At 39.4% G+C, this 14,516-nt stretch overlaps 1 protein-coding gene and 1 pseudogene across 15 annotated transcripts in view; one reads left to right on the top strand and one right to left on the bottom strand.

Moving 5' to 3' along the window:
* The window catches only part of HEPACAM2 (HEPACAM family member 2), an 86,108-nt gene that overhangs the window by 21,954 nt on the left and 49,638 nt on the right, over nucleotides 1-14,516 (top strand). The gene's annotated exons all lie outside the window — the stretch shown is intronic.
* Nucleotides 8,412-8,923, bottom strand: LOC145523926 (ubiquitin-conjugating enzyme E2 variant 1-like; annotated as a pseudogene).

Genomic DNA, 14,516 nt, shown 5'->3' with positions numbered 1-14,516 from the left:
TGCAGATGACACAACCCTTATGGCAGAAAGCGAAGAAGAACTAAAGAGCCTTTTGATGAAAGAGGAGAGTGAAAAAGTTGGCTTAAAGCTCAACATTCAGAAAACTAAGATCATGGCATCTGGTCCCATCACTTCATGGGAAATAGATGGGGAAACAGTGGAAACAGTGTCAAACTTTATTTTTGGGGGGCTCCAAAATCACTGCTGATGGTGACTGCAGCCATGAAATTAAAAGACACTTACTCCTTGGAAGAAAGGTTATGGCCAACCTAGATAGCATATTTAAAAGCATAGACATTACTTTGCCAACAAAGGTTCGTCTAGTCAAGGCTTTGGTTTTTCCAGTGGTCATGTATGGATGTGAGAGTTGGACAGTGAAGAACGCTGAGTGCCGAAGAATTGATGCGTTTGAACTGTGGTGTTGGAGAAGACTCTTGAGAGTCCCCTGGACTGCAAAAAGATCCAACCAGTCCATCGGAAAGGAAATCAGTCCTGGGTGTTCACTGGAAGGACTGATGTTGAAGCTGAAACTCCAATACTTTGGCCACCTCATGCGAAGAGTTGACTCATTGGAAAAGAACCTAATGCTGGGAAAGATTGGGGGCAGGAGGAGAAGGGGACGACAGCGGATGAGATGGCTGGATGGCATCACCGACTCGATGGACATGGGTTTAGTTAAACTCTGGGAGTTGGTGATGGACAGGGAGGCCTGGCGTGCTGCAATTCATGGGGTCACAAAGAGTCAGACACGACTGAGCGACTGAACTGAACAGAGAAAAAAGTCACCAATTTTGAGCTACATGCAGTAATTAAACACATTTAAGAGCAACTTAAAAGCATTTTTTCCAAAAAAAATATTGTTCACATAGAAATAGAAAAAACTTCATACACTGTATAATTCAGCATTAGTGTAGGGGAACCCAAAGAGGATTATCTGCTAGTCCTACCTAGTTCAGAATTCAGTGTCTCAAAGATGAACCAGTCCTTCATGCAGATAGAGGAGAAATTATCAGTGTATTAAAGAGTATAAAGGAAGAAAGAAATTATAGTTTTTCACCAAAAAAATACCAAAACACCACTCTTCAAACAAATTATATAAGATTTATTGCAATCACTAGTTATATTGTGTTTAACAGTGACATTGTTTTCACAGCTAGACTTTAGCTATATTTTTATAGTAGTTTTACATAGCTTTATATTCAGATAACAGTGTGAAAATATTCTGTCTGCCTTAAAACACAGAGAAGTGGATTTACAAAGTATAAATTGTGACTATCTGCACAACTAGCATTGAATTAGAGTGAAAAATTTGGATTTGGCACTATCTATTTGTATATGTAGTCATATTCTTGACTGAATAAGGTTATTCTGACATAAATTTAAGCTTCCATTCAATGCCAGGGAGGACAGACCTAAGCATTCAAGTTATCTGAACACAGTGAAAGAAAATGGGAGCAGACAATTGAAATCAAATCTAGGGCAATATAAAGACATCCTTACATTATTTAGGATGTTCTTTATAATTTGGTCTAAACGATTTACATTCACATGGAAAAGGTACAAAATGGAAAACAAGATATTAAACCAGCCAGATATCATCAACTAAAAATTAATTCAGAGAAACAGTCACTCAGTGTAGTAAGAGACAGCATAAAATTGTGTTAGAGCATTCTTTGTCCGCTGACGAAAACCTGATCATATTTTGTTTCGACATGGACTCCAATAAGTGCTATGTCCTTTGGAGAGTATAGCATTTAGCACAGTGTTATGAGTCTAAGCTGTCAATTCAAACTGCCTGTGTTAAAGCTTTGGTTCTGCCATTATTACTCTATGTGTCAATTTCCTCATCTCCTTATCAACACTGTCCCAGTGTAAGGCTAAATAAACCCTATCTCTAGTGGAATGGGGAGGATTATGTGGGATTTTATGTGTAAAGAAGGCAGTGAGTGGCACATAGGAAAAACTCAATAATATTAGCTGTTTTGCTTTTCCTGTTTTTTTCCTTTTCACTTGGAGCCCAAACTACGCTGATGTAATTGGCAACATGACATCAAGAAATTATGGAAAACCTGGGTGATTTAGAAGATACCTGCAAAGACAATACTGAAAGAATACTTTGAAAAGAACTTTCTTCCCCAGAAATTACCATTATTTAACACATTTCATTTTTCTACATGAAAATATTTCCTTTACATCAATCCTTTTTATCTTGCCATCTATTTACCTATCTCTGAACTTTAGCCATAAATTTAAATGAAAAATTCCTGGGGAAAATTTCATAAGCAATTACAGATACATGAAAACGTCATTTGCATGATCTTGAAATACACTTCTGTTTTGCTATATAGTTTACTTTAATCTGACAAAGTAAAAATATTGAATAAGATCTTTCTTTCAACATGTACATGTTCATGCCCTAATCTTACAGTTATCACAGAAAATGGTGTTACACAGTGTGTAAAATATTTAAATGGAGGGAAAACCATAATCACACCGATAAAGGCTTTAAACTCCTAAATTTCCTTTCCTTTCCTGTGTTATTTGAAAGAATTAGAATATCCCCACGTGAATAGTTCAGATTTTATAGAGCATATCTTTTATTTATAGACTGAACTTTATTCCCTACATTCTTTTTAGACATAATCTATGCAGACCTCACAGAGAAATGCCTGTCTTGAGTAAAGACAAATGTCAGGTAGTTGAAAGAAGCACGTTTACAAAATTTTGCCATGTGAGCTCCGCTTATACATTGTGAGGATGAATTACCTAGATGATGTAAGAAAGATTTTTTTTTTTACTCATACTATGTAGTAATTGTGAATAGTGTTAACATCTTCTTGATTATTTTTGCATTCAAATGCAAAAACTTTCACTGGGTCAACATCTCATCTTCTTGACCTTCACTTATTCACTCATTCATTCATTTATTCACTCATTCACTCATGGTTTGATTTGATTCAAAAAATCAAACATCATGGTCTTCTTTGTGCTAAGCAATTTACTACCTATCATATACCCCTCCATAATTCACAGGCTTGTCATGGCAAAGGGGCATGTATAACTCACTGAACCTATGGGCCTTGCCATGCAGGGCCACCCAAGATGGATGGATCATAGTGAAGAGTTTTGACAAAATGTGGTCCAATGGAGGAGGAAATTGGCAAACCATTCACCTATTCTTGTTGGGAGAACCCTATGAACAATATGAGAAGGCAAAAAGATATGACCCTGGGGATGAGCTCCCCAGGTTGGAAGGTGTCCAGTATGCTATTAGGGAAAGAGTGGAAGGCAATTACTAATAACTCCAGAATAAAAGAAGCAGCTGGGCCAAGCAGAAACAACGCTCAGTTGTGGATGTGTCTGGTGGTGAAAGTAAAGTCCGATGCTATAAAGAACAATATTGCATGGGACCCTGTAATGGTAGGTCCATGAATCAACGTAAATTGGATGTGGTCAAGCTGGAGATGGCAGGATTGAACACAGACATCTTAGGAATCAGTGAACTAAAATGGACAGCAACTAGTGAATTTAATTCAGGTGACCATTATATCTACTACTGTGGACAAGAATCCCTTAGAAGAAATGGAGTAGCCTTCATAGTCAGCAAAAGAGTCCAAAATGCAGTACTTGGTGCAATCTCAAAAATGACATAATGACCTCGGTTTGTTTCCAAGGCAAACCATTCAACATCACAGTAATCCAAGTCATCCAGTGTAATCCAAGTAATCCAATGCTCCAGCCACTGATGCTAAAGAAGCTGGAGTTTAATGGTTCTATGAAGACCTACAACATCTAGAACTAGCACCAAAAAAAGATGTCCTTTTCATCATAGGGGATAGCAATGCAAAAGTAGGAAGTCAAGAGATACCTGAAGTAACAGACAAGTTTGACCTTGGAGTACAAAATGAAGCAGCACAAAGGCTAAGAAGAATTTTGCCAAGAGAACACACTAGTCATAGCAAACACCCTCTTCCAACAACACAAGACACGACTCTATGCATGGACATCACTAGATGGTCAATACTGAAATCAGATTGATTATATTCTTTGCAGCCGAAGATGGAGAAGCTCTATACAGTCAGCAAAAACAGGACCAGAACTGACTGTGGCTCAGATATGAGCTCCTTATTGCAAAATTGAGGCTTAAGTTGAAGAAAGTAGGGAAAACCACTAGGCCTTTCAAGTATGACCTAAATCAAATCCCTTATTATTATACACTGGAGGTGACTAATAGATTCAAGGGGTTAGATCTGATAGACAGAGTTCCTGAAGAACTATGGATGGAGGTTCATAACATTATACAGGAGGCAGTGACCAGTACCATCCCAAAGAAAAGAAATGCAAGAAGGCAAAGTGGTTGTCTGAAGCTTTACAAATAGCTGAGGAAAGAAGAAAAGCAAAAGGCCAGGAAGAAAGGGAAAGATATACCCCAACTGAATGCAGTTTCAGAGAATAGCAAGGAGAGATAAGAAGCCTTCTTAAATGAACAATGCAAAGAAACAGTAAAATGGGAAAGACTAGAGATCTCTTCAAGAAAACTAGAGGTACCAAGGGAACATATCATGCAAAGATGGGCTCAATAAAGGATAGAAATAGTATGGACCTAACAGAAGCAGAAGAGATTAAGAAGAGGTGACGAGAATACACAGAAGAACTGTACAAAAAAGGTCTTAATGACCCGGATAACCACGATGATATGGTCACTCACCTAGATCCAGACATCCTGGAGTGTAAAGTCAAGTGGACCTTAGGCAGCAATACTACAAACAAAGTTAGTTGAGGTAATGGAATTACAGCTGAGTTGTTTAAAATTCTAAAAGATGATGCTATTAAAGTTCTGCATGCAATACGTCAGCAAATTTGAAAAATTTAGCAGTAGCCAGTGGACTAGAAAAGGTCAATTTTCATTCTAATTCCAAAGAAGTGAAGTGCCAAAGATTGTTCAAACTACCATACAACTGCGTTTATTTCACAGGCTAGCCAGTTTATTCTCAAAATCCTTCAGGCTAGGCTTCAGCAGTACATAAACTGAGAACTTCCAGATGTATGAGCTGGGTTTAGAAAAGGCAGAGGAACCAGAGACCAGTTGCCAACGTTTGCTGAATCACAGAGAAAGCAAGGGAATTCCTGAAAAACATCTACTTCGGCTTCATTGACTACACTAAAGCCTTTGAGTGTGTGAATCACAACAAACTGTGGAAAATTCTTAAAGAGATGGGAATACCAGACCACCTTACCTGTCTCCTGTGAAACCTGCATGTGGGTCAAGAAACAACAATTAGAACTGGACATGTAACAACAGACTGGTTCAAAATTGAGACAGAAATACGTCAAGGCTGTATATTGTCACCCTGCTCATTTAACTTCTATGCAGTATACATGATGCAAAATGCCAGGCTGGATGAATCTCAAGCTGGAATCAAGATTGCTGGGAGAAATATCAACAACTTCAAATATGCAGATTATACCACTCTAATGGCAGAAAGTGAAGAGGTACTAAAGAGCCTCTTGATTAGGGTGAAAGCAGAAAGTGAAAAAACCAGCTTGAAAGTCAACATTAAAAAAACTAAGATAGTGGCATCTGGTCCCATCATGTCATGGCAAATAGAAAGGGAAAAAGTGGAAGCAGTGACAGTTTTTTTCCTTGGGCTCCAACGTTACTTCGGATGGTGATTGCAGCCATGAAATCCAAATATGCTTGCTTCTTGGAAGGAAAACTATGACAAACCTAGACAACGTACTAAAAGACAGAGTCATCACTTTGCCAACAAATGTCCATATAGTCAAAGCTATGGTTTTTCCAGTAGTCATGTATGAATGTGAGAGTTGGACCATAAAGAAGGCTGAGCACCGAAGAGTTGACGCTTTCAAATTGTGGTCCTGGAGAAGACTCTGGAGAGTCTCTTGGACAGCAAGGAGACCAAACCAGTCAATCCTAAAGGCAATTAACCCTGAATATTCATTGGAAGGACTGATGCTGGAGGTGAAGTTCCAATACTGTGGTCACCTGACTCGAAGATCCAACTCATTGGAAAAGACCTTGTTGCTTGGAAAGATTGAAGGCAAAAGGAGAAGAGAGCAGCAGAGGATGAGATGGTTGGATACCATCACTGAATCAGTGGACATGAATTTGAACAAACTCTGGGAGATAGCAGAGAAGGCAATGGCAACCCACTCCAGTACTCTTGCCTGGAAAATCCCATGGACGGAGGAGCCTGGTAGGCTGTAGGCCATGGGGTCGTGAAGAGTCAGACATGACTGAGCGACTTCACTTTCACTTTTCACTTTCATGCATTGGAGAAGGAAATGGCAACCCACTCTAGTGTTCTTGCCTGGAGAATCCCAGGGATGGAGGAGCCTGGTGGGCTGCCGTCTATGGGGTAGCACAGAGTCGGCCACGACTGAAGCGACTTAGCAGCAGCAGCAGCAGCAGCTGGGAGATAGTGAAGAACAGAGGAAACTGGCATGCTGCAGTCAGACTTAGTGACTGAAAAACAAAAACCTATCATATAACATATAGAAACACAACACATGGTCATTTTTTCCATAAAATGACTATGTTAGCCATATTTTCTTATTTCTTTTTGTTTTCTTTTTGGTTTGAGTCTTTAAGAATTAAATAAAATATGTAGGCTGAAGATCTGTCATTATCTTACTGATATGGCATCAACATGCTTATAATCTTTATCATTTAATGGAAACCGTTCTCACTTTCCTTCCTTCACCTATTTACACCCATCATAATATCATCTTCTTCAGAAAGGCTCACCTGCCACCCATCTTGTCTCACCCCCTCAGCACCCCTAAGAGGTTTGCTGTGCAGCTGCAGCACCCCATGCCCATCTCTCCCCAGCACTTACTCTCCATGAGCCTCTTCCACTCATAAGCATCTCAGGAAAAATAGGATCTCTGTGTTATTCACCTTTGTATCCCTTTGTGTCCCTAAGGCAACACTTAACACAGATTAAGAACTCAACAGAGGCCAAAGATTGTTCAAACTACCATACATCTGCGCTTATTTCACAGGCTAGCCAGGTTATGCTCAAATCCTTCAGGGCTAGGCTTCAACAATAAGTGAACCGTGAACTTCCAGATGTTCAAGCTGGATTTAGAAAAGGCAGAGGAACCAGAGATCAAATTGCCAACATCCACTGGATCATCGAAAAAGTGAGAGAGTTCCAGAAAAACATCTATTTCTGCTTTATTGACTATGCCAAAGCCTTTGACTGTGTGGATCACAGCAAACTGGAAAATTCTTCAAGAAATGGGAATACCAGACAACCTGACCTGCCTCCTGGGAAATCTGTATGCAGGTCAAGAAGCAATAGTTAGAACTGGACATGGAACAACAGACTGGTTCCAAATTGGGAAAGGAGTACATCAAGGCTGTATATTGTCACCCTGCTTATTTAACTTATATGCAGAGTACATCATGCAAAATGCTGGACTGGATGAAGCACCAGCTGGAATAAAGATTGCCAGGAGAAATATCAGTAACCTCAGATATGCAGATGACACCACCCTTATGGCAGAAAGCAAAGAACTAAAGAGCCTCTTGATGACAGTGAAAGAGGAAAGTGAAAAAGTTGGCTTAAAACTCAACATTCAGAAAATTAAGATCATGGCATCCGGTCCCATCACTTCATGGCAAATAGATGGGGAAACAATGGAAGCAGTGACAGACTTTATTTGGGGGGGGCTCCAAAATCACTGCAGATGGTGACTGCAGCCATGAAATTAAAAGATGCGTGCTCCTTGGAAGAAACGTTATGACCAACCTAGATAGTACATTAAAAAGCAGAGACACTACTTTGCCAACAAAGATCTGTCTAGTCAAAGCTACGGTTTTTCCAGTAGTCATGTATGGATGTGAGAGTTGGACTATAAAGAAAACTGAGCACCGAAGAATTGATGCTTTTGAACTGTGGTGTTGGAGAAGACTCTTGAGAGTCCCTGGGACAGTAAGGAGATCCAACCAGTCCATCCTAAAGGAAATCAGTCCTGAATATTCATTAGAAGGACTGAGGCTGAAGCTGAAACTCCAATACTTTGGCCATCTGATGCGAAGAACTCACTGGTTGGAAGACCCTGATGCTGGGAAAGATTGAAGGTGGGAGGAGAAGGGGACAATAGAGGATGAGATGGTTGGATGGACATGAGTTTGAGCAAGCTCAGAGAGTCGGTGATGGACAGGGAGGCCTGGCGTGCTGTAGTCCATGGGGTCGCAAAGAGTCGGACATGACTGAGTGACTGAACTGAATGGTATCTTAAGATAAACTGCCTTTGAATGAGAGCTTTCTTTCCTGTACTTTGAGGTCTAAAAGATGTATCTAGAAAATTTGCTACTGTGGAAAATGAAGACTGCTTAAATCGAACGAGGGCCAGGGGAGGGCCTGTGGTTTTCTTTTTGATTAATTGCTGTAACACTGTCCTTCAGGCAGCTGAGGGAGTTTCATATTTTCTTTAGACATCATTAGGCGCTGAAGCTCTTGCAGAACAACTTTGATGCTGTACGAATTCTGCCATTTTGCTAGCACTGATATGGCTTTTGGGTCCACCACTCCATTATAACTATTAACTCCATTCATATTAATTTTTGTTACAAATCTTACAAAGGGGGGTGCTTTGGGTATTTAGGTACACATTCTATTTTAAGGTTGTATATTTGGTTTTCATAAATTGTTCTTGGAGGCCCAATTATCATCCATGTCCATCTTGTAAGTGTCACATCTTCATCATCTTATAGACCCCAGCTAACTCTGCCATCTCCTACTCCTTTCTGGCCTTCTTCAAGTTCTTCCAACAGTCAGAAATTGTGAGGGACTTTTACCATGCAAAAAACTGCTGTAAATTGTCGTACCTCAAGCTTGCTGCTTACAAAACTATCTGTATTAACGAGCACAACCAGAAGGAAGAGGCACATGGTTCGTTACCGGTGAAGTGACGACTAAACCAGGGCTAGGTGACGGAACCTACAACCAGCACAAGATGCTCACACAGTGAGACACACAGGAACAAGACCAGCTAAGAGACTACAGGTTCTCATCTGCCAGCTCCAGATCTTTCTGGGGAACACTCTTGAATGCAATGGAAGACTGTAACCTCCACCATGCACGTGGTGAAATGTTCATAAGAGGACTGTGTGGATGAGGCTGCTCCAACATATGTGGATTTAGAATGTAATGGGCTTCCTCTTCTGGCACTCCGTTTTTGGTTAACTGTCAGGGTAGCCTGTGGGATGCTGGATCAGAGGAAAGACCTGGCTGCCAAGGGCTACTCTTTGAGGCCCTGCAATCCTGGCCAAGGCAGGAGGATGTAACCTGTCATAACACGAGCATCCTGAGGATTCTGGTGGGTTTTTCACAGTTTCACCCTCTAATATCTATGCAGAAATCACACAACAGACCCCTTAACCAGTGGAGCATCCTCTCAGTCACCCTTCAGGATCCTGTTTCTTTCTCTCATTCTTCCTCAGGGGCTTCTCTGAAGTCAGGGCCAAACGGACATCCCCAAGGCTCCTCCCTCTGCTCAGACACCCAGAATCCAATAAAGGACTTTCATCTATTTGGAGATGCCTCCTCGTCCTCTAGGGGACCCCTCGATGTCATCTAAAGAGCCACCAGCCCCCGACTGCTCCAGAGTGGCTCTGGTATCACCCATTGCCTGCTTCGGCCGTTTCGCAGCGCCACACGACTGGGCTCTTCCTCTCAACAGGGCCTTCACGCTGCCCTCCATTTGCTTTTGTTTGTTTTTTCTGACCTTTAGCAAAGTTCCTCGATAATGTAGTAAATGTGATATTTCAATCTTAATTTAGAATTTCAGCATGAATCACCTCTTCTGTTTTCTTGAGGTGCTGTTTCTATGACAGTTTCCATCACAAAAACAGGAATTGCTTTTTATTTTGGCAGAAAAAAAGTATAACAAAGTCAAGAGTGACAGTGTATTGTTAAGGTTATGATGGCATAACCTGGTGTTGGCCTTGGTGGAATACAATGTCAAGCCAGTAATACAGGCAGGTATCTACTTGCAGTTCACGAAATGTGTATGCCCATCTGTGTTGTAAACTATAACCCAGTAACCACTGCATTTTGTGTGCGACATATGGCACTGCTCATGGGGAAGTGCTCTAAGTGATAAATATGAAAGAAAAAAGGGTCATTCACTGTAAATACTCACCACCTGCTCCCAAACAGGATGACAGGCAACATCATGATGGAAATCGAGGTTCTGTTCCCACCCAGCCATAAATTGTTAAACAGAACAGATGATATATGATCTTACAAGTCACTCAGTAAACGCCCATTCCTGAGGCAAAGGGTTCATTTCTATTGGCAGTTCTCTGCCAAGGGCAAGAAACTGAACCACAGTCAAAATAGAATTATCCATCTGTTTTCATCTTCAATGTCAGAGGCCACACTGGTTGAATCACTCCAAATATCCTCAGTTGGATTGCTCATGCCATGAATAATATGCTAGGCTGCATTTTAAAGTAACGATGGTCAGCTTGACGTGGTAATGAAGAAGAAAATAGCATCGTAGTGTAGTCAGAAGAAAGTAGATTGTAAGCAGTATGTAAATGTGATAGATAAAGAAGTCCATCTGTGTGCGTGAAAGAGAGAGACAGTGGGTAAAGAAAAAAGACTTAGGACTTTCCTGCTTAAGAATCTGCCTGCTGATGCAGGGGACATAGGTTTGATCCCTGGTCCAAGAAGATCCCACATGCCATGGAGCAACTAAGCCCGTGTGCCACAACTACTGAAGCCCACTCACCTTGAGCCCAAGCTCCGCAACAAAAGAGCCACCGAAATGAGAAGCCTGTGCACTGCAACTAGAGAGTGGCTCCCACTCACTGCACCTAAAGAAAGCCCATGTGCAACAGCAAAGACCTACTGGGACCAAAAAGAATAAATAAATTAATTTAAAAAAAAAGAAAGGAAAAAGGCTTAAAGATCATACACTGAAATATGGATGTTCATTCTCTGAGATGAAAACAATGAGTTTTCATCTTCATGCCTCTCTGGAATTTTAGGATTTTCTGCAGTGAAATGTATTTCTTATAAAATCAGGTAAAATATGCTGAATTTTAATGAATCATATCAGAACCAAGGAACTTCAATTCATCAAAGTGTTAGGTTCCGAGAACTGAAAGAGGTGCTTGTGTGGGGACTGAGAATGTTTGAGATAGTTGATACTAACTCTGAAGACCCAGATAGAGCAGATAATTAAGACAGACAGAAGAGAAAAGATTATGCTAATCATGAAATCCAATAAATGAGGAAGTAGCAAAATCAAAATAAAAATGAGTATAGGGCAGATGAATAAGGACAATCAGATTCCTTTCTTTAGAAACATGTTTTATTTGAAACTAGAGTGATTATTAAATTAGATAATCAACCTTATTCACCAGCCTTCACTTTAAATTACTGTGGGCTTCCTCTGCAAATCAAACCCATTCTCCAAAATGTAAGAATTACTGCTTTTAAGAATACACCATTATGTTGTGAGAAAGTGAAAGTATTAGTCATCCAGTCATGTCTGACTCTTTGCCACCTCATGAACTGTAACCTGCCAGACTCCTCTGTCCATGGAATTCTCCAGGCAAGAATACTGGAGTGGGTTGCCAGGCCCTTCTCCAGGGGATCTTCCTGATCTCAGGATCGAACTCAGGTCTCCTGCATTGCAGGTGGACTTGTTGCTACATGAACCACCAGGGAAGCAGTCCTAAAGTGATTCCAAATGGAAAGTTCCCAAAGAAATTTTGAGTAATGTCAGCAAACTTTGAAAGCAATATTTATCATCATTATGTGTGTTCTCAATTTGTTTTTATACTCATATTCTATAAACCCTGAAAACAAGTAGAAAGACAGAAACTTTTACTGAATGACCACACTTCTCTTTTTCAAGCCTGCCTTGCTCTGCTCTCAGAAATGCTCCCAGGCTTCAGTCTTTGTGACAGACTGGGGTCTTCTGCTACTCCAAACCTCTGTTGATTCCTCCCATTGGTTTCCTATGATGTGAACCATAACCAGTGTCCGCCAGACAGTGACCTTGGCTTCCCTAGTATTCTATCAGTGCTGTCAACTTGAGGGGACCCTGCTGCTGCACTGGAGCTGAGATAATAGCAACAGGAACCATGTATACAACACCTCAGTTCTCCTCACAGTGCCTAGAACAGTATCATGCATGCTGTAACATCTCAGTATTGATTTTAGTTGAATGAATGAAAACAACTTTTCATCCCCATTACACAACTAACTATTCAGTGGTTTTGCAACACATAATTCTACCCTGAGACTGTATCACAGCATGAAATGAGAAAACAATATGAGAGTTCTAGTACAGTCCCAGGAAAGGAGCATTCATTTCTCTGCACTTGAATCCTCCATCTCCAGTTCCTGATTACTTTGAATTTAAAGGAATTTAGAATGGGTTTGTTGAAAATTATTGCTTGGTCTTAGAAAGTGGAGAGGGTTCTTGGTCATTCAATGTTTGGGAGAAAGTGGGAATGGAATGCATGAAAGGAAGATACTCATGCATGCAATTCATCTCCTTTTGGTAAAGAAACGAATAATAAAATGATTCAACTTGAAAAAAAAAAATAAAGGTACTTCTATGTTTGCTTTCTAAAAGCAGGATTATCTCATGTATATATATTAATATAAATGCATAGGTTTCCTTCGGATGCCTCTGTGTCTTTAGGAAGCAGATATGTGTAAAGTGTATGTCCTCTAGCTAAATATAATTTATTGCTATGTACCTTCAGTTTCTGTTGTATCTTAGGAAGTTTGTCTCCCCAGTGGTAGATTGGTCAGAAAATGCTGATGTAATGGAGAACCACTCTGGGAATCTGCAAATTTGAGGTTGACTTGCCAGTATCCAAAATAACAAGCCTGGCATGAATCATGGCATTTCAAAGATAGCAAGATTGGCAGCCAGTCATCCAGTCAATCTTTTTATAGCAAAGGTGAGGAAAGTGAGACCCCAAAAGCTTTAAGTGACTTTTGAAGAACATTTTGCTAATCATTGAAAAAGTCAGAATTTAACCCAGATATCCTACTCTCTAATCATCACATTGTATTATTATTCCACACAATGAGAGATGAACAGGTGTAACTTTTTTTTAAATCAGCATGTTTGAGATGAGGTTATTTCTGAGCAAACCATCAATAGCCTTATCCGGTTTATAAATTCCTTGAGAGAAGGAACTGTGTCTTATACATTTTTTATCACTCACATATTAAATATATTATGGAGCACTTAGTATCTCTCAAATAAGTATTTTTTGATTTGACTACTTGATTAACTGAGTACAGAATTAATATGTAATTAGACAATAATTTATTGTACAACAAATAATACAGTTAGAAAAATGGACACTGTTTTGAAAAAGAAAGTTACATAACTTGGTAGTTTTTTTGGAGAGGTAATATGAATAATTAAATACATATATTTTAGAACCCTAGGTCTGCTATTTAATAGCTTTGTGACTATGGGAAAATTAATTTTTTAAATATCTCTTCCTTCACCTTATAATGGGAATAACAATTACCTCATATGGTTGCTTTAAAGATTAAATGTGGTTGTCTGCATAAGTACTTAAAGTGCCTTCAGATGGCAAACAGCCAACAAATACTGTATGATCAGCTAAAATATGAGCACAGTAATACCTAAACCTTAAAGTTTTTAGAAGTCAGGATATAAATGAATGAGAAAAACCTGTCTAGCTGGGGAATATTATTTTTAACTCTCTTCTTATCTGTTCTCTGAAGAAATCAATGGAAAATGTGTCTTTATCTGCAGACAATCTGGTGCCATAGAAATAGCAACCTGCTCCAGGAATATTGCTATGTTAGGAAAAAACACCATGGGATATCCATGATTAAGTAGTTTATTGTTGGTAATGAAGATGTATTTTTTTCCAAATGAAATCTAAACTTAGCTTGTGGGGATGAATTTTTAACTTTTTTAAAACTCTTAAAATGTCATGAAAATATTGAACACTCCTATACTTTTTTCCATAAATTTGTGCTCCATGTAAAACTATGTAACTTTTAAATATTTGCATCAACTGTCCCAGCACTTAGAATAAAAATAGATAATACTCAAAGAAAAGTTGTCAAAGAGAAAGTAGCCATAATCTATTTTAAAATTACTTTTAAGTACAGTTGCCGTTTCAGAAAGATGGAATTTGTCTAACAAGCTCATAGATTTATCTATACATGACTCAAAAGCTTAGCACCACAATTACGATAACAGTGTCTGTAAAATTGTATCCTAAGTTTCAAGGCTTTCACTGTTTCAGACAAGTTCAATCACATCTCAAATGACTTCCTTTTCCATGGATATCAGAATAAAACACTTTTAGGTCCTTATCGTTCACTGGGAGTCTAAATGAGGACCTAATTGCCCAAGTTTAACATGAAGACTTTCATGAAAATAAAACAGTGCTAAACTCTCCCAAACTCAATAACTATATTGTGATTATTTATGTCACCCCTATATTTCTCTTTTCAATT

Source organism: Giraffa tippelskirchi, chromosome 10, assembly GCF_054371585.1.
Source record: "Giraffa tippelskirchi isolate mGirTip1 chromosome 10, T2T-mGirTip1v1.2.pri, whole genome shotgun sequence".
NCBI classification, from domain to species: Eukaryota; Metazoa; Chordata; class Mammalia; order Artiodactyla; family Giraffidae; genus Giraffa; species Giraffa tippelskirchi.
Note: the sequence above shows the minus strand (reverse complement) of the source record. Positions and strands in the feature narration are given on the sequence as shown.